At 39.9% G+C, this 24,911-nt stretch overlaps 1 pseudogene; it reads left to right on the top strand.

The window, feature by feature from the left end:
- The first annotated feature begins 325 nt into the window (after positions 1-325).
- On the top strand, positions 326-24,867 carry LOC141660563 (uncharacterized; annotated as a pseudogene).
- The last annotated feature ends 44 nt before the right edge of the window (positions 24,868-24,911 follow it).

Raw genomic sequence — 24,911 nt, 5'->3', positions numbered from 1 at the left:
TGCCTCTGCATGACCTTTAATTCCCATTTTTTACAATTTTTACCCATTCTTTTTAAGGTTTTTTTCCTCACTTATTAAATTGTTTTTGCTATACTACCCACTTGACTGTGGTCCTCTGTTTCCATTAAGCATGAGGTACACTTAGTCACCTATATTTGCCGGTAATTTTCTGCATTAACATATAAAAAAGATGAATTTGTTTTGTGGCATGTACTTTTAATTTTGAAGTATTTTATTTGTAAACTTTTTTGCACTACAATGTTGAAATGAAGAGTTTGATGGTAGAATAAGAATCTAATAAGCTTTTGATTTGAACAGATATCAAATGGAGAACAAGCACCAACAGATATTCTACAACACCAATGTTAACACCAATCGATCATTATCACCACCATTTCCCAGACAACAAATCATCAATCCACCAACTCATCAAGCTTCATCATCAGATATATTTGACATATCATTTAATACTGAGAGTTTTGGTTTAGCAGAAATGTTAAGAAATCGAGATTTTTATCTTCCTTACAAATACATCGATTTTCGATGTTGGAGCTCCATCGTCGGTTGTGCAGCTTCCTGGTGCACTTCAACCTCAACCAGAACCTTTTGTACCAGCTCCAGCGCTGGGAGTCATATCGCAGATTATTAATACCCCTACAACTCCTGATAGTTCCTCGATGAATTCTTCTTCTTCGAATGAAACAGTGATAGGGGATCAGATCAGTAAACAGATTTCTCAAGGCCTTAAAGAGGAGAAGGTCCAGGACAAGAATAAGAAACTGTAAGTTTATTTAACTGTACATAATTTTTTGTTTATGTTTTTCTTTTTCGGGTATTTACAAATTCAAAGCTCGATTTGATTTACAGACATGTTGCTCAGAATTTTACTTAGTGTGCATGTCTACTAATTTACTGAATTTATGTTTAATGAATGTCGTTGTCTTTGGGGTATGTTGATATGCAGGCTTAAGGCCAAGAATATGAGCACCAGAAAGCAAAAAGAGCATAAATTTTTTTTCCTAACTAGGACTGATATCGATAACATGGACGATGGATTTAGATGGAGGAAATATGGCCAAAAAGCTGTGAAACACACCCCTTTCCCAAGATTTAGAATCTAGATTTTGTGTCGGTCATGCAAATAATTTTTGTTTTGGAATAAACAGGAACTACTATCGTTGCACTAGTGATGGATGTGGTGTGAAGAACAGGGTGGAAAGGTCAACAGACGATCCTTCCACTATCATCACCACTTATGAAGGTACTCACAATCATGTCCGCCCGGTGATTGCACCACGTGAAGACATGGGAAACTATTTGAAAAGTAGTTATGTTTTTTTTCAATCAAGTAGTACTATTGTTGGTGGTAGAATTGGTGGTGGTAATTTTACTAGTCCAATGGGCGGCACTAGTTGATAGTACATATGGCTCCTGGGAGGCCTACTCCTAAGCTCCTAACTCCATACAGCTCCTGGGAGGCCTACTCCTAAGCTCCTAACTCCATACAGCTCCTGGGACGCCTACTCCTAGGCTCATAACTCCACGCAGCTCCTTGAGGGAGTAGTCCCGTACACCACCACTCCTGACCAGCCCGGTCCCGCAAGCAGAGCCTTGATAAACCCCGACACGTGAGACGTTGGCCCAAGCACGTGACGGGAACAACTGTCACACATCAATCATGGGAATAATCAGGGCATGTGTCAGAGGATCCTCAGAACATTCCTCGACCAGACCCGCGCCGACACGTGTTAAGCATCCGCTCCAGCCAGGTGCCCTCCGCTCCCAGAACCAATGGCTACGATTCAAAGGTACCAACCCCAAAACCCTATGCTTGAGCTATAAGTAGCCCAAGAAGGTGAGGTTTTGGGGATAATCATTCTCATACACTCATACACACACACAGCCACCCTGCATCCATATCCATCTTCATCTTCCCAAAAAGCTAGTTCTTACTCTCACGCCGGAGGCACCGCGGGACCATACCCCCCTTCCGGTGTTGTTTTGTAGGAGCCCCACAGGAGCTACACCACCACAACAGCGAAGGATCCAGGCACGGTGACGAAGGAGCAGCCCCGCCACCAGGAGTTATCATTTGGCGCTAGAAGGAGGGGCTCTTCATCCTTGGGTCTCGGTGCCCCTGGATTCACCTTCATCAACAAATTCTTCAAAGAGTCCATTTATTCAAACTTGTAAGAACTCAAGCAACCAACCTTTTCCGTAAGCATGAATGTTGTTTATATCGGCCACGTTTGTATGTGCTCGTTACTTTAGGCCACGTTTGTGTGAGCCCGTTTTGTTGATTTAAGCCACGTTTGTGTGAGCTATCGTTAGTTTTAATCATTATTGTTCTAGTTTGAATATAACATTTGCGTTGTACTTCATCGTTGAATAGTCCCATAAAATCGTTTGAGCTGCTCCCAGGAAGCTATTTGTTAGTATTTGTTGTTATTTTGGGTAGTTTCTGCAAATTTCATAAAGCAACCTTAGACCGATATTCTCTGTGCCATATTATTATTATTTGTTGTTGGTATTGTTGAGAAATGGCAAGACCAGGAAATAATACCTCTGGGAGGCCATCTGCTAGTGCTCAGGTCCAGGAGCCGGGCCACTCCCAGGCTCTTGACCCAGGAGCCGAGAGAGAAACATTCCAGGAGCAACCACTACACACTCCTGTAATGGAGAGAATTATAAACACAAGGGATGCCAGGACCCTCATTGAGCTCAATCAATACAAGTACACCAATGTCCCGGTAGCCGAAGAGCACATGGCTAACCTCACAAGTGATGAACTAGCAGAAGCAATCAGACTATACAGACATGAGCAGACCCGCCTCCAAGAAGAGGCAGAACTAGAGGAGGAGCCGGAGGAGTCCGGGGACTCCCAACAATCAAAGAGGTCTGTATTCGACCGCATTGGAGCCAAAGGAAAGAAAAGCAAAAAAGACCAAGGCAAGAAAGAAGCGGAAGCTTCTAAACAGAGAAAGTTCGAAGAAGTCCGGGAGCAAATCAGGAAAGAAGAAGAAGCAAAGCTCGAGCTAAAGATCCAAAAGAGAATGCAATTAGAAGAAGAGAAGCTGCTGACCAAGTCTAGGAGCAAAAGAGCCCAGAGAGACCCTACTCCGGAGCTAATTTCTGATGATGAAGAAGAAGAGTAGCAGAAGGACCTAAAAGACATGATCTATGAATTGCAGAGGAAGATGGACAGAGACTCAGGAGTGGAGATTGGAGAAACACTCACTCCTTTCAGCCACTCCTTAGAAGCTATCCCCCGGCAGCGGAACTTGAAGAATTACAACTTCGACTCCTTCGATGGTCTGGGAGACCCGGAGGAGCACTTGAACTACTTTGAGCAGATAGCGCAGATATACTACTACAATGACTTAACGAAATCAAAGTTCTTCGCTTCAACCCTTAAGGGAGGGGCCCAGAGATGGTTCAGCAGAATCCCCTCCCGCAGCATCCACTCATGGAAGGGATTTCGAGCCTCTTTCCTTAGGAGATTTCGGGCGAACAAAACGCACGAAATGCACATGTGTCACCTGGAGACAATCCGGCAGCACGACAATGAATCCCTCTCTGCATACATGCGCCGGTTCCAGGAAGCAATCAATAAAGTTTCAAATCTGGATGAGAGGGAAGCTTTAAGCATCTTTAGAAGAAACCTGGACGCGGAGCACAACGAAAGGTATATTGTGGAGCTAATCAATAAGGAGCCGCAAAGTCTGGCAGCAGCCTATTCCATGGCTGCCAGATTCATTAAGGAAACAGATGTGCTCCAGGCAATGAGAATGACCCAGAATGGGGGGTCCAGAAGTAAAAACACTGATGACTGACCGAAAGGGGGTTACCATCAGGACAAGAAATTCAAGCAAAGCAACTAAATCCAAGAAAGGCAAGCAAACCCGGTTTTCCAAAGACTTGGTCCTAAGCAGGAGTCGAACAGTGACCCAGGACCCGTGAAGCAAGCTCGGGAGCCGAAGCAGGAGCCAGACTGGACTCCTCTCAACATGACCCGGGAGGAAATCTTGAAAGAAGTCAAAGACAAGCCTTTCTATTATCCTCCGAAGCCGATGCAAACTCCTCCGGAGAGCAGGCCCTACAATAGCCAGTGTGATTATCACGAGACCCATGGCCACAAGACAGAGAATTGCTTATCACTCAAGTACTTCATTGAGGACCAAGTGAAAAAGGGGAATATGAACAAGTACTTGGTTCGGGACAACAGCAGAGGGGAAGCGCAGAAGAAAGGAAAGAATGTAGTCAATGTGGTCCTAGGCGGATCCTACTCCCCACCCCGGAACCCGGACTTCGGCGAAGAAGTACTTTCAATCCAATCACTCCCAGACCTGGTGATATCCTTCAGCAGCAAGGACTATGAAGGAGTCAACCATCATCATAATGCAGCTTTGGTTGTCACTCTAGATATTTTTGATAATGAAGTAAGAAGGATGCTCAAAGACAATGGCTCTTCAGTAAACATCCTCTTCAAGCACACAGTGGATAGAATGCAGTTAGGAAACGTCCACTCAAATTAATGTCGAGAAGACCCACTCTATGGCTTCGGCCACAACTTAGTCCCGATCCAAAGAACTTTATATCTGCCAGTCATCTTTGGATCTGCTCCTAACCAAGTGACTCATGTCATCAAGTTTTATGTGATCAACGCTCCTTCCTCATACAACGGAATTATTGGCAGATCAGCTCTAACCATGATGCAAGCAATAACTTCAATCTCCCATCTCAAGATTAAGTTCCCAACCCCGACGGGAGTCGGGGAGATTAAAGGAGATTACGGAGTTGCTGAAACATGCTACAACCAGGGGTTAGTTATGGCAGAAACCCATCAAGACAATAAGAGGAAGGCTACGGTCCTTTGCAAGCAACAAAGCATGAAGAAGCACTGACCCTGGACAAGGGAAGAAGCAAGCAAAACAAGTCCAGAAGAACTGGCAAGCAACCAAGTCATGGTAGTGGACAAGACAAATCGAGTCCTAGACCAACCTTGTCCTACCATGCAAGTAACCGAAGAACCTGAGAAAGCAAACAACTATCTAAAGAAGAACTCTGAAGCCCGAATTCATCAAATGATTTCAAACAAAGAACAAGCAAAAATTGAAGCAGCAGTCGAAACAGAAGAAGTCGAAGTAGATGAAAGCAATTCATGCAAAAAAGTGAGGATTGGGTCAGGACTCGAGGAGTCCTTCAAGGAGAGATTAGTATCCCTGCTCCGGGGGTATAAAGATGTTTTTGCCTGGAGTCCAAGGGACATGCCAGGACTACATGAGCCCATAGCAATGCACAGCTTGGTTGTCAACCCCAACAGAAAACCAGTAAAATAGAAGAGAAGAAACTTTGCTCCGGAGAGGCAGAGAGCCATTGACGAAGAAGTAGAAAAGCTACTTAAAGCAGGAATCATCAAAGAAATCAAATATCCGGAGTGGCTAGCTAATGTGGTCATGGTTAAGAAGTCCAACGACAAATGGAGAATGTGTGTGGACTACACTGACCTAAATGATGCATGCCCGAAGGACCCGTATCCTCTTCCAAACATTGATCAACTGATAGATGCCACCTCAGGACATGTAATGCTAAGTTTCATGGATGCTTTCTCCGGGTACAACCAAATAAAGATGAACCCGAAGGACATCCCTAAGACAGCATTCATAACTCACAGAGCAGTCTACGCTTATGTGATGCTACCCTTCGGGCTTACCAGCGCGGGATCCACTTACCAAAGAGCCATGAACAAGATATTCAAGTCCCAGATTGGGAGAAACTTAGAATGCTATGTCGATGACATGATTTCTAAATCAACAACTATACCAGGGCACGTGGAAGATCTGAAGGAGTGCTTTGAAAATCTAAGGAAGAACCAACTCAAGCTAAACCCGGAGAAATGCACCTTCGGAGTAGGAGCAGGCAAGTTCCTAGGATTCATGATCAGCAACAGAGGTATAGAAGCCAATCCGCAGAAAATTAAAGCAATCCAGGAGATGAAAGCTCCCAAGACCCAAAAAGATGTGCAGAAACTAGCAGGATCACTAGCAGCACTCAGGAGATTTGTCTCAAGACTAGCAGAGAGGTGCTTACCTTTCTTTGATTTACTCAAAGGAGCAACCAACAAGAAAGAGGTAAACTGGAGCCCAGAGTGCCAGAAAGCATTCGAGGAAATCAAATCCTACCTCTCTCACCCACCAGTCCTAACTAAAGCTAAGCCAGAAGAGCCTCTCTACTTATACTTGTCAGCAGGAGTACAAGCCGTAGGAGCTGCCCTAATCAGGGAAGAGAATGGAACACAGCAACCAGTCTACTATGTAAGCCAGGTCTTAAAAGATGCAGAAACAAGATACCCAAGATTGGAAAAGTTTGCCTTTGCTTTGGTTACAACATCAAGGAAACTCAGACACTACTTCCAAGGGAGGGAGATCAGAGTAGTGACAAATCAACCACTAAGGAAAATACTCCACAAGCCAGATATCTCGGGAAGACTTGTTAATTGGGCTTTGGAATTGAGCCAGTTCAACCTAAGCTTCATTCCCAGGACTGCAATCAAAGCTCAAGCTCTAGCAGATTTCATAATCGAATGCAACTTCCCGGAAGAAGACCAAGAGCCAATGGACACGGATCAGGAGCCAAAAAAGGAAATTAGTCTGGGAGCCTGGACCTTAAAGGTAGATGGTTCTTCAACAACCGAGAGGTCAGGAGCCGGACTCATACTCAGGAGCCCAGAAGGATTCAAGATTCAGACAGCTATATCCTTCAGCTTCCCAGTAACAAACAATCAAGCAGAATATGAGGCGTTGATCGCAGGACTAAAGCTCTCCCGGACTCTAAGGGTCCAGGACTTAAAAATCTACAGCGACTCCCAGATAGTGGTCAAGCAAATAAACAGAGAATACATAGCGAAAGACCCTACTCTGGCGAAGTACCAAGCGCTGGTTCAGAGCTACTTAGCCTCAATCCCAAGCCACCAAGTCCTCCAGATATGCCGAGAAGAAAATGAAGAAGCGGATATCCTATCCAAATTAGTCCGGAATTCATCAGATCTGGACTGCTCAGTCTACTTCGAAGAACTCCACAAACCATCCATTGACTCCGGGGACGTCTTGGAAATAGAAAGCACTGAAAATTGGATGACTCCCTTCATAAATTACTTGGACAAAGGGGAGCTCCCAGAAGATAAAGGAAAAGCTCAAAGATTGAAAGTAAAAGCAGCCAAGTTCTTCCTCGAAGAAGGAGTACTCTACCGCAGGACCTTCTCATCTCCAATCCTGAAATGCATCAGCCCAGAAGAAGCAAAGTACTGCTTGACAGAAGTACATGAAGGAATATGCGGAGACCACATGTCTGCCAAAGCCCTAGCTCATAAGATCGTAAGAAAAGGTTACTACTGGCCAACAATTCATCAGGATGCAATAGAATTCGTCAAGAAGTGCAAGGAGTGCCAGCTCTTCGGCACTGTGTCCCGGATAAGCCCAGTCCTACCATCCTCAGTCCTGTCACCTATCCCCTTCGCTGTTTGGGGTATTGAAATCATGGGACCCTTCCCTCGAGCAAAAGGAGACCTCAGGTACCTACTAGTCACCATTCATTACATGACAAAATGGGTTAAAGCAAAAGCAATGAGGACAATCAATCTGCAAGACTGCATAAAGTTTATGGACAACATTTTGATGAGATTCGGGATACCACGAGTCCTAGTATCAGACAATGGGCCCCAATTCATCGGATCAGAGTTCGAGTCTTACCTCCAAGAGCGCGGGATCAAGCACAAAAAATCATCAGTGGCATATCCCCAAGGAAATGGCCAAGTAGAAGTAACCAACAGAATCCTACTCCGAGGTATCGAGAAAAGACTCAAAGAAAGCAAAAGCAAGTGGTCAGAAGAACTACAAAGCGTACTTTGGTCCAACAGGACAAGCCCAAGGACAAGCACAGGAGAAACTCCATTCAAACTAGCTTACGGAACAGAAGCAATGCTGCCCATTGAAGTGGGTTCTCCTTCCCACAGAGCAATACACTTCGAAGAAAAAGCAAATGAAGAAGGACTCAAAACAAACATGGAACTAATTGACGAGGTCCGGGACCAAGCTGTGGAAAGAATGGAGAAATACAAGGAGAAAACAAGAGAGCATTTCAGTAGGAAGTCAAGAGTCAAAAACTTCCAAGTTGGAGACCTAGTCCTTCGAGACACTAATGCATCAGACCCCACAAACACCGGAAAGTTAATGCCCAAATGGGATGGACCATACAAGATCAAAGAAGTCCTCAGGCCAGGAACCTACAAGCTGTTGAACATGGATGCCTCAGAAATCCCAAACACTTGGCATGGACTAAGGCTAAGGAAATTCTATCAGTAGTAAAGCAAACAAAGCAACCAAAACACTTGTAGCCAATATTGGCAAGCAACCAAAATGTTTCTCATTCTATATTGTATGAATGATCAATGAAAAGCTTTCTCTTTAACTTGCATATTTTTAGAAATCCATCACTACTCAGGACAGCCTATTAAGTCAGGACTAGAGCAACCAAATTTTACTTAGAATTAATTTTCTAACTAAAAGCAACCACTAGTCCGGACGAGCCATTAGTCAGGACTAGAGCAAACAAATTTTACTTAGAATTAATTTTCTAACTAAAAGCAACCACTAGTCCGGACAAGGCATTAGTCAGGACTAGAGCATCCAACTTTTACTTAGAATTAATTTTCTAACTAAAAGCATCCACTAGTCCGGACAACCTATTAGTCAGGACTAGAGCCACAAACTTTTACTTAGAATTAATTTTCTATCTTAAAGCAACCACTAGTCCGGACATGCTATTAGTAAGGACTAGAGCAATCAACTTTTACTTAGAACCAATTTTCTAACTAAAAGCAGCCACTAGTCCGGACAAGATGATTAGTCAGGACTAACCAGCAAAATTATACTTGGAAAAATATTCTAAGGCAAAAACAAACTACAGAAACAAAATAAAATAGCATCAAGGAAAGAATTCATTACAAATTCACCGGACTCAACCAAGTCCGGAGCAAAGTACGAATATTACATACATCAAACGTATCAAAAAGTCTTTAACAAATAGAAAGTCAAGCGTCCGGAGCACTGGGAGGAATGAATCTGGGACAGGGGCCGTCAAATGGCTCCGGTTCCCCCAATCCGAGCTCAATGTCTTCCTTAGCCTTGATAAACTCGGAGACGAAGCTATCCCAATCGGCCTCCGGATTAGTCTTGATGTGTCACTCAGCAACCAGCCAGCAGCGAGCTATCTCCGGAGCACCAGCATTGGCAAGGGCCCTATCGTACTCCTCGGATCTTTTAAACTCATCTATAACCTCAGCCTCCGGACGAACAACAGATATTTGCCTCCGGAGCTCTGCCAATTCGGATTTTAAATCAGAAACCTCCCTCTCCGCTTTATCAGCCCGGATAGTCACTTCGTTCAGATTCTTGTTCAACCCGGACAAAGAGTTATCCTTCTCAATTATTTGGTCCCGGAGCCGACTAATCTCAGCATCCTTATCAGCAACAGCGCTCCAGAAACCTTTAATCTCATTATAAGCAAGAGAGGCGGATCCGGCCATATATCCACCAAGCTACAAAAGACAGAAAAACTTAGAAAAATATTCTAAGTCAAAATTACACAATAAACAAGAAGCAAGAACTGAAAAAAAATACCTGACCCAAGAGCCGGGAACACTCCTTCATTGTGGCATCGAATCCGGACCCATTCATCTTACCCCACTGAGTTTGAGTCAGAATCCCAGCCATGAAGCGAGCCACCCTCTCCTCCAGCACCGGACCATCTTCATCCGGACTATCAACATCAACTGCTTTCCCTTTGCCAGCTCCGGACCCAGAGCCAACTTCATAGTTTTCAGCCCTAGGAGGTTTCGACCCAAGAGTCCGGAGCCTCTTCCTCCTCCGCCCAGAATCAGCACCCGGAGCCTCCCCAATAGGACCTAAATTCTCAAGATTGTCAAACTCATTACCCATATCCAACTCAACATTGCGCTCCGGAGTGGATTGGTTCACAGGAACTTCGGGCCCCCGATTGGGGACGACATTACTCTGCGATCCCTCCTCAGCCGAGGCGTTCGATCCGGAGCCAGCAACAGCATTCTTCTTGGGCAACTTGAAAGCCTTGCCCAAACCTTTCAGAGCATCACTGTACGCTGAAGACGACATGTCCGGATTGTAATGGGGCAAACCTGCAAAGAAAACAAAAAACACAAGTCAAAATTAGTACAGAATCAAGGCAAATAAAGAAATACAAGAAACATATAGAAGGTCCGGACAAAAAGAAACTACTTACACCCTATTCTATGCATAGTCCTATACATCATAAACGTATCCCGGGTCATTTGAAAACCCAAGCATTCACAAAATGCAAAAATCATCCGGAGCGCATCTCCCCGGAGAACATCCCTTCGAAAACTAGTACGGACTCCTTCAGCAGCTATGTAGGGAAGATAAAACAAATCCAAGCCCCTCAGCATGATAAGCTCTCCATTCCAATGCTTCAGAGAAGACTGCTGAATCACTGGCCTATAAGAACCCCCATAACCGCACTCAGCAGCCCGGAACCGAAGCTCATAAAGAGGGGTCTGACCGGACCAGACCAAATGAAATAAGTGATGCCATAGTTTAAAAGTGGGCTGAACTTTAAACTTATTATAGGTGGCAATAAACCAAGTCATCCATTTTATTCCATTGAGCGTAATCTGCATCGGAGAAACCTTATATACATATTTGCACAAGTGCTTGAGAAACAAGTGCCAGTGCGGGTTCCACCCGGACCGAAGATGCTCCAGCCATACCGGAACAAACCCATCAGACGGCCTATGATAAATCCTTTCATCCGGAGTCGGCCACCTCCACTCAATCCATCGATCTAGTTGAAAGGCTGCCCGGACTGAAGAGTCCTGCGCCTCATGGTCCAAAGCGGCGTATTCCTCCTTCAACTCATAGGGCTCCTTAGCCACTATGCTCCGAACAAATTTCCTATCCAACTCTTCCTGATTGTAAGGCCCCAGAGCCGCGTTCTGCTGCCTAGCATATCCGGACCTAATGCTCCTATAGTAAAAGCTATCCTCAATTTCCTCACTCTTAGTCACAAAATACCAGAGATTATCAACCCACAGCCCCTCCGGACTACACGGTACCTTCCTGCAGGAGATCTTAGCAACCGAAAGCTTCGTTATGGCCTCGGAGTCCGAAGTAGAAGCTTTCTTACCCATTTCAACCCGCTCAGAATCACCAGAATACTCAGAATCCGAGCTAGATGGCCCCGGATAGCAAGTTATGTAGGCCTTGGCAAGAGCTTTAGTCCGGACCATAAACCTAAAATAAGTGACAAAGGTTAGTCTATAACCCTACAGTTTATTTATTTTCAAAGCTAGATGGTCCGGACTACCCTATTATCAATTTTATTACAAGTCAAACGTAGACAGTCCAGAGACCCAATCCAAAAGAAAACAAAACTCCAAAACTCAACAGGAGCTCCGGACTGCGAGAACCCCGAAGTTAAACACCCAAAACTAGCCTAAGACTCCGAAATCAAATGACACATTAACACAAAAACAACAACCAATTACGAGCTCCAAATCCTACCCTATCAGCCCGGACTAGTTATCCAAGTCCGGACCCAAACAGAAAACCCTAATTCCAGAAACACTATCAAAACAGAATCAAACACCAAATTATAGACAAAAACACACACATATACACATACATACAAGAACATCCAACAAAAACCAAACACAATAGCACAAATAAAGAATTCAATACACCAGCAAAATAAAAGAATGGAACAAAAAGCAGAAAAACAGGGGAAAAAGCTTACAAAGAAGAGATAACGGAGACGACCAAGAACCAACCACTGGCTAAACTACAGTGACAGGCGGCGACGGCAAGAACGGCAAAGCAAAACTCCAGAGAAAGAAAGAGGAATAGAAAAATTGAAGAAACAATAAAAACAAAATAAAGACCACAACACCTCCTTTTATAGGGGGTGAAAAACTAAACAGCCACACCACGTGGCACGATCCTAGCCGCCCATCACGAGCGGTCATTATTGGAGAGTCATTATTACAGCACGTCTTTTGAAAAAGATAACTGTAACAATTCAAATAATTGAGGGGAAATTCCCCAAAACCGTTTCAACTTCCAGGTCCGGACTATGCAACTCAAGTTAATCCGGACTGGGGGCAGAAAAGCTCAACTCCTGCTAAGGACAACCACCTTAGTCCTGATTCGCCGAACTCAACGAACTACGGACTGGAGGCAAGAAAAGCTCAACTCCTGCTAAGGACAACAACCTTAGTCCTGATTCGCCGAACTCAACGAACTCCGGACTGGGGGCAGAAAAGCTCAACTCCTGCTAAGGACAACCACCTTAGTCCTGATTCGCCGAACTCAACGAACTCCGGACTGGGGGCAAGAAAAGCTCAACTCCTGCTAAGGACAACCACCTTAGTCCTGATTCGCCGAACTCAACGAACTCCGGACTGGGGGCAGAAAAGCTCAACTCCTGCTAAGGACAACCACCTTAGTCCTGATTCCCCGAACTCAACGAACTCCGGACTGGGGGCAGAAAAGCTCAACTCCTGCTAAGGACAACCACCTTAGTCCTGATTCGTCGAACTTAACGAACTCCGGACTGGGTCAGAAAAGCTCAACTCCTGCTAATAACAACCATCTTAGTCCTGATTCGCCGAACCCAACCAACTCCGGACTAGGGGGAAAGCAAAGCTCAAATCCCGCTAATGACAACCACCTTAGTCCTGATTCACCGAACTCAACGAACTCCGGACCGGGGGCAGAAAAGCTCAACTCCTTCAAACAAAACAATAAGAAACTCATGTTCTAAAACAAACAAAAATAACACTCCCCCATCCAGAAAATCTACAAAAGGGAGTGGGGGGCACATGATAGTACATATGGCTCCTGGGAGGCCTACTCCTAAGCTCCTAACTCCATACAGCTCCTGGGAGGCCTACTCCTAAGCTCCTAACTCCATACAGCTCCTGGGACGCCTACTCCTAGGCTCATAACTCCACGCAACTCCTGGAGGGAGTAGTCCCGTACACCACCACTCCTGACCAGCCCGGTCCCGCAAGCAGAGCCTTGATAAACCCCGACACGTGAGACGTTGGCCCAAGCACGTGATGGGAACAACTGTCACACATCAATCATGGGAATAATCAGGGCACGTGTCAGAGGATCCTCAGAACATTCCTCGACCAGTCCCGCGCCGACACGTGTTAAGCATCCACTCCAGCCAGGTGTCCTCCGCTCCCAGAACCAATGGCTACGATTCAAAGGTACCAACCCCAAAACCCTATCCTTGAGCTATAAGTAGCCCAAGAAGGTGAGGTTTTGGGGTTAATTATTCTCACACACTCATACACACACAGCCACCCTGCATTCATATCCATCTTCATCTTCCCAAAAAGCTAGTTCTTACTCTCACGCCGAAGGCGCCGCGGGACCATACCCCCCTTCCGGTGTTGTTTTGCAGGAGCCCCACAGCAGCTACACCACCACAACAGCGAAGGATCCAGGCACGGCGACGAAGGAGCAGCCCCGCCACCAGGAGTTATCACTAGTAATCTAAGTAATGGAATTAGTGGTGGCATTGTTGGTGGCGGAGTTCATGCTAATTTAAGAGTCGTTGGTGGCATCGATAGTAATGACATCAATGGTGGTAGCATTGGTGGTAAATTGGGTAGGCTTAGTAGTGGCATTGGTGGTAGCATGGCTAGGAGTTTTAGTGGTGGAATTTGTGGCACCGGTAGCAGTGACCTTAGTAGCCGAATTGATGGTATTGGCGGTGGTGATAATAGTAGTACAATTGGTGGAATTGGTGTCAGTAATCTTAGTAGGGGATTTGGTGGTAGAGTTGTTGGTGTTGGCGGTGGAATTCGTGTTAACTTAAGTAGTGCCACTGGTGGCAACTTTAATAATGGAATTAGAGGTAGTAGCAATTTTGGTAGCTTTAGTCGTGGCATGGCAGGTAGCTTTAATGGTTGCATTGGCGGTGGAATCCTTTTTAAGGGGGTATATATGTAATATCCGTATTTTTATTTTAATTATTATCTATTTAATATTTGTATTAGTTAGAAATAGATTAGAATTAGTAATAATAGTAATTTTTAATACAATTTGATTTGGAATAGAATTAGTAATTATATTATTAATTAGATTAGGGATAGGATTCTATTAATTGTGGGCTTGTGGGCCTATAGTAATTTTTAATACAATTTGATTTGGAATAGAATTAGTAATTATATTATTAATTAGATTAGGGATATGATTCTATTAATTGTGGGCTTGTGGGCCTATAAATATATATATATACAAGTTATGTCCTATTCTATGTCTTTTTAATTGGAGCCGCTCTTAGAGGCTAGGGTTTGAGAAGACAAGAAGATCTTAGAAGTTTATTCTTGTGTTATTCGATTGATCAAGGTACGAGAATCGATCTTTTCTTCTTCATAATCATATCATGTTCATCTTCTTATTTGTTTGTGCTGAAATTCGTATGTGATAAAATCAGCATCTCGTATCTGTTGTAAAATCCATAACTTATTCGTTTGTACACGGAATTCATTGATTCTTGATTTTCTGGAAAGCTTGTTTCGATACCTACAACTTCCATGTTTACATATTTTGTGGAATCAGCCTCTAACTATGTGCAAATATCCATTCTTTGTGACCCTTCAGATTTATGACGTGAACAGTTTTTCATACCTTCTAAAATTCGTTATAAATCGATCTTATGTCGGAAAATTACTCATGATATCAATCTGGAAAGCTTATGAAATTCTATTTCATTATATGGTATACCCATTATATATTTAAATCTTTTAAATTGCCTAAATTGCCTTACAAATATTCTGGTCTGTTTATACTTATCAGCATAGTTGTTTCATGTTCAAAAATTCATATCTTCTTCATTATTCGTCATAAAATTATGATCTTTATAAATTATGAAACCTCTGAGAATTCTCTTTCATTGTCTAGTTATAGTCGAAGTGAGATCAGATTGTCTTTATTGTCTAAATTTGCCTTCTTTGAAATCTGTTCCTGAATAATTTCTGCTGTGATACCTGAACTTCAAAAATTCATAACTAATTCGTTATCAGTGCGTTTTTGATGAATCTTATCATTTTGGAATCCTTGTTAAATCTACTTTATTTCTCCAGTTGACCATTATTTCAAATCCTTAACTTATCTGCTGTTAAAATTCGAATTAGTATAAGTTGTTCACTTTCAATCGTATTTCAACAATCCGATTTAATGGTCCATCAGATGAGGTACGGATTCTATCCCCTTTTTATTCAGCGCTACTCATCTTAGAATTGAATATCTCTGATTCACTCAATTCCATATTTTATTTGCTCCGTTAATATTATCTGATCATTTTAACTTCCGAAAATTATTTTAAAATTTGATTTGGAAAATTTTAGATATCTGTTTATGCGATTTTCAAAAATTATTTATGACACCCTTTGTCCTGGAAATTTGAATTACCTGTATCTGGTGATTTTAAATTTGCGAGAATATTTTTATTTGAACCCTTAGAGATATAGGGTATACCGAGTTAACCAGCTGTAGGGGTACTACAGCCATGTCATTGCGGCACCAGTGACATGACACTTCCGTGACAGTGTGATTGGTCACGGCGTATCCTTCTGTTAGCTCTTGGGAGGAGCTTTTGCGCATTTGATATTTGTTCAGGATACGTGGGTGCACCCAGAGTTTGATTTGTGATTTGATTTATGGTGACGTTGTATATGCCGTACACGTTATCCATTTTGTTGCACGCATTAGGTACCCTATGATGTGTGTATTTGTATCTGTTCTGATATCGGTATGAAATATCCTAACCCCTCGTTGCTTCAGCCTTGCTTATTTTTAAAATTGTTATTGTATTGTAAACTGCAGATTATTTATTTTGATTCTCTTGTTTTATAAATTGTATTCCAAATCCGTACTGGGCGTTTGGCTCATGCCGTATTATTTTTCTGGCAGGTGCTTAGGGGAAATCTGGGATTGTGTGATGGAGAGCTACCCCAATTCGTTGATTAGGATTTCAGAATTTTATCATTAGTAGACTTAATTGGTTATTTAGAGAATTCAGCATTTATATTTTTTGGTTTAGACATTTTGGAGATTTAATATTATTTTGGAGATTTTAGACTGTTTAATTATTGTTAGAAATATATTAGCGCTCTGTTTGCAGGTTTTGGATTTTAAGTAATATCTCCCTTCTATTTTAATAAGGGGGTGTTACAGAGATGGCATCAGAGCTTAGGTTCTTTCTTGTAGAAAACCTACTTAGGTTGACCTGTGAGTTTGGGTAGATGATAGGATGGGTGTTCCATTTAATTTCGTTTCATTATGCTCTTTATCGTTTGTTCGTCATCTAGGCGTTGCACCTTCATTATTATATCCTCATATGTCTATTTCTACCCCGATGGGGAATTCTGTTGTTATTTCTGATGTGTATCGAGAGTGTCCGATAACTGTTGGAGATAGAAATTGTAAGGTTAACTTGCTTCCGATGGAGATGCATGACTTTGACATTATTTTGGGCATGGATTGGTTGAGTGAACATCGTGCCACAATTGATTGTCAAGGAAAAAGGGTGATCTTTGGGGATGTAGATAAACCAGAATTTGTATACCAAGGGTCTCAGCTCCAATACTTGTGTTGCCATCAGGGAGTGGAGGTTTTCAGGTGTATAGTGATGCTTCTAAGAGATGATTGGGGTGTGTTCTTATGCAACATGGGAAAGTGATTTCTTACGCTTCTAGGCAGCTTAAACCATATGAGGTGAATTATCCTACCCATGACTTGGAGTTAGCAGCAGTGGTCTTTGCTTTGAAGATCTGGAGACACTATCTTTATGGAGAGACTTGTGACATCTTTACTGATCACAAGAGTCTCAAATACATCTTTACTCAGAAGGAGCTTAACATGAGGCAGCGGAGGTGGCTTGAACTTCTTAAGGATTATGATGCAAATATTCAGTACCATCCGGGGAAGGCGAATGTAGTGGCAAACGCTCTTAGTAGGAAGAACTTGGGGAGTGTTGCATCTCTCATTACTCAGCCGCACCTTATTTCAGATTTGGAGCGCTTGGGTGTTGAGTTGTATGTTAGAGGATCAAGTGGTAGTATTGCAAATTTGAAAGTGGAACCGAATCTTGTTTCAAGGGTTAAGGAAGCTCAGAAGAGTGATACAGGTTTGGAAGCTATTAGATCCAAGGTGGCAGGTGGAAAGCAAACACAATTTCATTTCGATGATGAGGGTGTGATGTGGTTGGGTAGTAAATTGTGCGTGCCCGCAGACCCGACGATTCGTGAGGAAATTTTGAAGGAGGCTCATAGTTCTTCATTTTCTATTCATCCAGGTTCCACCAAGATGTATAGGGATTTGAAGAAGCACTTTTGGTGGAGTGGAATGAAGGGAGATATAGCAGAATTTGTGGGAAAATGTCTTACATGTCAACAAGTGAAGATAGACCATCAGAGGCCTAGTGGATTGTTGCAACAGCTAGATATACCAGTTTGGAAGTGGGAAAACATTACTATGGATTTTGTAACTCATTTGCCGAGGACCTTCAAGAAGAACGATGTCATATGGGTGGTGGTTGATAGACTCACTAAGTCCGCTCACTTCTTGCCTATTAAAGAGACTACTCCTGTTCATGAGTTGGCAGAGATTTTGCAGCGAGATATTGTTAGACTTCATGGTGTGCCGGTGTCGATAGTTTCTGACAGGGATACGAGATTTACATCGCGTTTTTGGAAGGGATTCCAGCAAGCTTGGGGTACGAGGCTTAATTTCAGTACAGCTTATCATCCGCAGACCGATGGACAGTCAGAGAGGACGATTCAGACATTGGAGGATATGTTGAGGGCTTGCGCGTTAGAGTGGACAGGTGATTGGGATAAATATTTGTATCTTGTTGAGTTTGCGTACAATAATAGTTGGCCCGCGAGTATTGGTATGCCACCATTTGAGGCTTTGTATGGTAGGAGGTGTAGGGCACCATCTTGTTGGGATGAGGTTGGTGAGAGAGTCATCGAAGGGCCGGAGTTAGTTAGAATTACTAATGAGAAGGTAGAGAAAGTTAAAGAGAGTCTGAAGGAAGCTCGATCTCGTCAAAAGAGTTACGCGGACCAACATAGGAAGTTTGGGGGATTTGAGCCAGGTGATCATGTGTTCTTAAAGGTGTCGCCTTGTAAGGGTGTGAAGCGTTTTGGTATGAAGGGAAAGCTTAGTCCGAGATATGTTGGCCCTTTTGACGTTATGGAGAAAGTAGGGGAAGTATCTTATAGAGTTGCGTTGCCACCACAACTATCTCATGTGCATAATGTGTTTCATGTGTCGGTTTTGAGGGGCTACAAATATCATCCATTACATGTAGTTCAGTATCCATTACATAAGATTAAAGAGGATCTTTCTTGTGAGGAGGAAGCTGAGGCTATCTTAGCTCGAGAGGAGCGAGTTTTGAGGAAGAACACCATTCCGTTTGTGAAAGTTTTGTGGAAAAATCATTCGGAAAGAGAGGCTACTTGGGAATTAGAAGAATCTATTCGTGAGAAATATCCGCATTTGTTCGATTCAGGTACGAGTTTTAGTTTCGTTCGATTCCGGGGACGGAATCCTTTTTAAGGGGGTATATATGTAATATCCGTATTTTTATTTTAATTATTATCTATTTAATATTTGTATTAGTTAGAAATAGATTAGAATTAGTAATAATAGTAATTTTTAATACAATTTGATTTGGAATAGAATTAGTAATTATATTATTAATTAGATTAGGGATAGGATTCTATTAATTGTGGGCTTGTGGGCCTATAGTAATTTTTAATACAATTTGATTTGGAATAGAATTAGTAATTACATTATTAATTAGATTAGGGATATGATTCTATTAATTGTGGGCTTGTGGGCCTATAAATATATATATATACAAGTTATGTCCTATTCTATGTCTTTTTAATTGGAGCCGCTCTTAGAGGCTAGGGTTTGAGAAGACAAGAAGATCTTAGAAGTTTATTCTTGTGTTATTCGATTGATCAAGGTACGAGAATCGATCTTTTCTTCTTCATAATCATATCATGTTCATCTTCTTATTTGTTTGTGCTGAAATTCGTATGTGATAAAATCAGCATCTCGTATCTGTTGTAAAATCCATAACTTATTCGTTTGTACACGGAATTCATTGATTCTTGATTTTCTGGAAAGCTTGTTTCGATACCTACAACTTCCATGTTTACATATTTTGTGGAATCAGCCTCTAACTATGTGCAAATATCCATTCTTTGTGACCCTTCAGATTTATGACGTGAACAGTTTTTCATACCTTCTAAAATTCGTTATAAATCGATCTTATGTCGGAAAATTACTCATGATATCAATCTGGAAAGCTTATGAAATTCTATTTCATTATATGGTATACCCATTATATATTTAAATCTTTTAAATTGCCTAAATTGCCTTACAAATATTCTGGTCTGTTTATACTTATCAGCATAGTTGTTTCATGTTCAAAAATTCATATCTTCTTCATTATTCGTCATAAAATTATGATCTTTATAAATTATGAAACCTCTAAGAATTCTCTTTCATTGTCTAGTTATAGTCGAAGTGAGATCAGATTGTCTTTATTGTCTAAATTTGCCTTCTTTGAAATCTGTTCCTGAATAATTTCTGCTGTGATACCTGAACTTCAAAAATTCATAACTAATTCGTTATCAGTGCGTTTTTGATGAATCTTATCATTTTGGAATCCTTGTTAAATCTACTTTATTTCTCCAGTTGACCATTATTTCAAATCCTTAACTTATCTGCTGTTAAAATTCGAATTAGTATAAGTTGTTCACTTTCAATCGTATTTCAACAATCCGATTTAATGGTCCATCAGATGAGGTACGGATTCTATCCCCTTTTTATTCAGCGCTACTCATCTTAGAATTGAATATCTCTGATTCACTCAATTCCATATTTTATTTGCTCCGTTAATATTATCTGATCATTTTAACTTCCGAAAATTATTTTAAAATTTGATTTGGAAAATTTTAGATATCTGTTTATGCGATTTTCAAAAATTATTTATGACACCCTTTGTCCTGGAAATTTGAATTACCTGTATCTGGTGATTTTAAATTTGCGAGAATATTTTTATTTGAACCCTTAGAGATATAGGGTATACCGAGTTAACCAGCTGTAGGGGTACTACAGCCATGTCATTGCGGCACCAGTGACATGACACTTCCGTGACAGTGTGATTGGTCACGGCGTATCCTTCTGTTAGCTCTTGGGAGGAGCTTTTGCGCATTTGATATTTGTTCAGGATACGTGGGTGCACCCAGAGTTTGATTTGTGATTTGATTTATGGTGACGTTGTATATGCCGTACACGTTATCCATTTTGTTGCACGCATTAGGTACCCTATGATGTGTGTATTTGTATCTGTTCTGATATCGGTATGAAATATCCTAACCCCTCGTTGCTTCAGCCTTGCTTATTTTTAAAATTGTTATTGTATTGTAAACTGCAGATTATTTATTTTGATTCTCTTGTTTTATAAATTGTATTCCAAATCCGTACTGGGCGTTTGGCTCATGCCGTATTATTTTTCTGGCAGGTGCTTAGGGGAAATCTGGGATTGTGTGATGGAGAGCTACCCCAATTCGTTGATTAGGATTTCAGAATTTTATCATTAGTAGACTTAATTGGTTATTTAGAGAATTCAGCATTTATATTTTTTGGTTTAGACATTTTGGAGATTTAATATTATTTTGGAGATTTTAGACTGTTTAATTATTGTTAGAAATATATTAGCGCTCTGTTTGCAGGTTTTGGATTTTAAGTAATATCTCCCTTCTATTTTAATAAGGGGGTGTTACAGGTGGCGGGAACTTTATAAGTGGAATTCGTAGTGGTAGTGGGGGTATTGGTGGTAACTTCAGTACTAGTAACATTGGTGGTGGTGGTGGTACCTTTGGTAGTGGCTTTGATAGCAGTTTCAAAGGTGACGCTGTTGAGGATATTGGTGGTACTCCAATGATAAGGGACAATGCATATAATTATACCAGTGCCATTGGTAGTACTAGCAGTAGTGAAAACTTTGATGGTGGTCGCATTGGTGGTAGTGCTATCAGTGGTGGTACAGATGACATTAACAGGCCTTACAACATTAACCAACTAGCTTCACATAGGCAACATGAGGAGCATTATCCTAATAATTCCTAGTGGCTCCCATCCTGATCGTGGTGAACTTGCTAGGTTACATTTCATAATTTATTTTTATGTTTCTTACGAAGGATTGAAAAAACCCCACCTCTTTTTAGAATATATATGTGGACTGCTGTTTTTTTTTCTTTTCTTTTATTTGATGTTTTTTCCTTATTTTTACAGAGATTTTTGTGTGTTTCTTTTATGCCTACTAGTACATTTATATATACATTCAAGTCTCTGATTTTATTTCCGTTTGTGGTTCTTATTCTGATATAAATTAGAATATATGTACACATATTTGCATCATCATACATTAAGTTGGATCCTAATTGTGATATATATATGAATGGCCTGTATTAACAAGTAAGTATGATTAGGGTTTATTCTCATGACCTTTCCAGCAAGTAGTGCTTCTGTTTTATGGGTGAAGTGTTTGCTGGGTGATTGAGAGTTGAGAAAATTTGACTATCATCATTTAGGCACTCTTGTTTTAGAACAATAACATTTATAAAGTTATAATAAACAGTTTTATTAATATATTATAACCTACATATATACTTATAAACTTTTGACTGGCATTTAAAAGGTCATAACATACTTTTAAATAAAATCAATTTTAACCTAAATACGTACTTCTAAATAAAACCAATTTTAACCTAAAAACCTACTTACTTTATAAAGGACATCTTTGTTACATTATCATTATTATAAAATTAGAACTTTAATCTAACATACAATACAATATTCATAAATAACCCAACTACATCTTTCTTTGATTTAAACAATCATTTTAATGTATTCAAAAATCTATATATAAACATTTACAAAACCAACTTCAAAAAATTAAAAAATCTACATACTTATAACATAACATTTATTTTTTAATGAAATGTATGGAAAGTTCATTTTAGAAAAGTATGATCTAATCTTAATATAGATTACTTTCAAGCCTGTTTTTAGTTAGAGTAGTTTTTAAAAATATTAATGTAATAAAGAAGTTATTGTTAAATTATTAACTAGGAAATTGTTTTTATTTTCAAAAATATTACTCTACAAACAAAATTATTCTTAATTTATTAAGAGATACATATACTCGAAAATTATTTTAGTTATATAATGAAACCCTTAAAAAAATGTAGATAACTACTTACATAAAAAATAAAAACTTATATTTCTAAATTATTAAATACCAATGAATTTAAATTTACTAAACATAACTTTACAATATTTCACATATACAATTAGGAATTTTAAATATTTTAATAATGGTGTTAAAAACTTATATTGAATACATGAAAAATTAGAGTTTAATTCAAAATTTGTTACTAAATTATATTATTAATTAGGTTTGGTAGAAATAACTCTAAATTATTAACTATAAACGTGTTACGTGGCTTTATAAGGTTTAGTTTGTATAACATTTCAAATGTAAATTATTGATCAAAAATAATATATAAAATCTCAAGTTATAGTATCTTTTTTTAAGTTTGTTTTGTTATTTTCAAATATAAGTTATTTTCAAATATAGGTTGTTTTGTTATATATATATATATATATATATATATATATATATATATATATATATATATATATAGGTTCATATCAAATAAAAACATTCTTTAAAAATAAGAACTAGAAACTAGATCTTAGCCATCCATTCCTCTCTTCAACTTTAAATCTCACCCATTCATTTAATTTAATTAAGAAATATAAAATACATAGATTCGATACAATGAAATCTATAAGTGCATTTGACTTTCTCTCCCCTCATAACCTATCTCTGTCTCCCTTGTTTTAATCCACTAAAGTTTGTTTTTCTAGCTTGGGAAAAGAATATCAGTTGATCGATTAGTGATTGTTGATCTCAAGACACAAATTTATTGATTGTTGATTTCTAAATAATTAATGGGCTTCTACATTAGTGTTTGAAAATGATTACAGCTGATTTGGATAAAATTAGAGGTAACCAAGGTGAATTATCTTGTTTTATAGCTTTTGATATGTTAAAAAGCTTGTTTTTTGAATTGTTTAATTTTTTGTTTCTTTATGTGATTTGAAGTTGTATAACGAATAATTTTAGCTGATTTTTTTAATTATATATGCGATTAATATTTACTTGTGATCTGTTTATCTCGTTTCCATATTTTAGTTATGGATTTAGTGTTTTATTTGATTATATGCTCACCTGTTAGTGATCGTTTGTGTTACACATCTCTTATTAGTTAATTATGTATTAGTGATTATTTGTGTTCGATATACATATAAATAAAAACTATAATAGCATAGATTATGTGATAAACAAGTAGAGAATGATATATTTTTAGATATATGAGAAATAGGCAAGAGATATAATCAGTTAGAGAAAGAAAAAAAGTAACATAATTCTAGGGAGAAGAAAAAATTTGTCAATTTGTTATAATCGTATTGGTGATGTATCATTGATTATGAAATTGCATTATAATAATGTATCAATGATTTTTTACAATGTATCATTGATTATACAATTTCTCACTCAAATAGTAGTGATGGTGATGTATCATTGATGATTTTTTATAATATATCATTGATTATACATTCTAAATTTGTTGTAATCGTATTGGTGATGTATCATTGATTTTTTACAATGTAGCCCAGAAGTTTCTTATAGAAATGGAAACATGAGAAAAACTATGGGATATGGCAATATTAATCTTGAGAATGTCATCATTGAAACAGTACCTCTTGTCTCAGGACTTAAACACAACGTGCTAAGTGTGAGTCAAATCTGTGACAGAGGTTATCATGTGGATTTCTTTGAAGAACACTGTGAAGTTGTAAGCAATTCTACAGGCAAAGTGGTTCTGAAAGGTTACAGGCATGGTAACATTTTATGAAGCCAGACTTTGAACAAGTACTGATGGTTCTGCAATCTGTCTGTTGAGTAGACCATCAATTGAAGAAAGCTGGAATCTGTGTCGGTAATCTTAGTAGGGGATTTGGTGGTAGAGTTGTTGGTGTTGGCGGTGGAATTCGTGCTAACTTAAGTAGTGCCACTGGTGGCAACTTTAATAATGGAATTAGAGGTGGTAGCAATTTTGGTAGCTTTAGTCGTGGCATGGCAGGTAGCTTTAATGGTGGCATTGGTGGTATATTGGGTAATCTTAGTAGTGACAGTGGTGGTCGCATGGCTGGTAGTTTAAGTTGTTGCACTGGTGGTGCTAGTGGTAGCATCAGTACTGATAGAATTAGTAGCTGTAGTGGTTGTTTTAGTTATAGCCTTGGTGGCGGGAACTTTATAAGTGGAATTCGTACTGGGAGTGGGGGTATTGGTGGTAACTTCAGTACTAGTAACATTGGTGGTGGTGGTGGTAACTTTGGTAGTGGCTTTGATAGCAGTTTCAAAGGTGATGCTGTTAAGGATATTGGTGGTACTCCAATGATAAGGGACAATGCATATAATTATAGCAGTGCCATTGGTAGTACTAGCAGTAGTGAAAACTTTGATGGTGGTCGCATTGGTGGTAGTGCTATCAGTGGTGGTGTAGATGACATTAACAAGCCTTACAACATTGACCAACTAGCTTCACATAGGCAACATGAGGAGCATTATCCTAATAATTCCTAGTGGCCCCCATCCTCATGGTGGTGAACTTGCTAGGTTACATTTCA

The sequence above is a fragment of the Apium graveolens genome, chromosome 5, assembly GCF_009905375.1.
Source record: "Apium graveolens cultivar Ventura chromosome 5, ASM990537v1, whole genome shotgun sequence".
In the NCBI taxonomy this organism is placed as follows: Eukaryota; Viridiplantae; Streptophyta; class Magnoliopsida; order Apiales; family Apiaceae; genus Apium; species Apium graveolens.
This window is presented reverse-complemented; position numbering and strand designations above follow the sequence as displayed.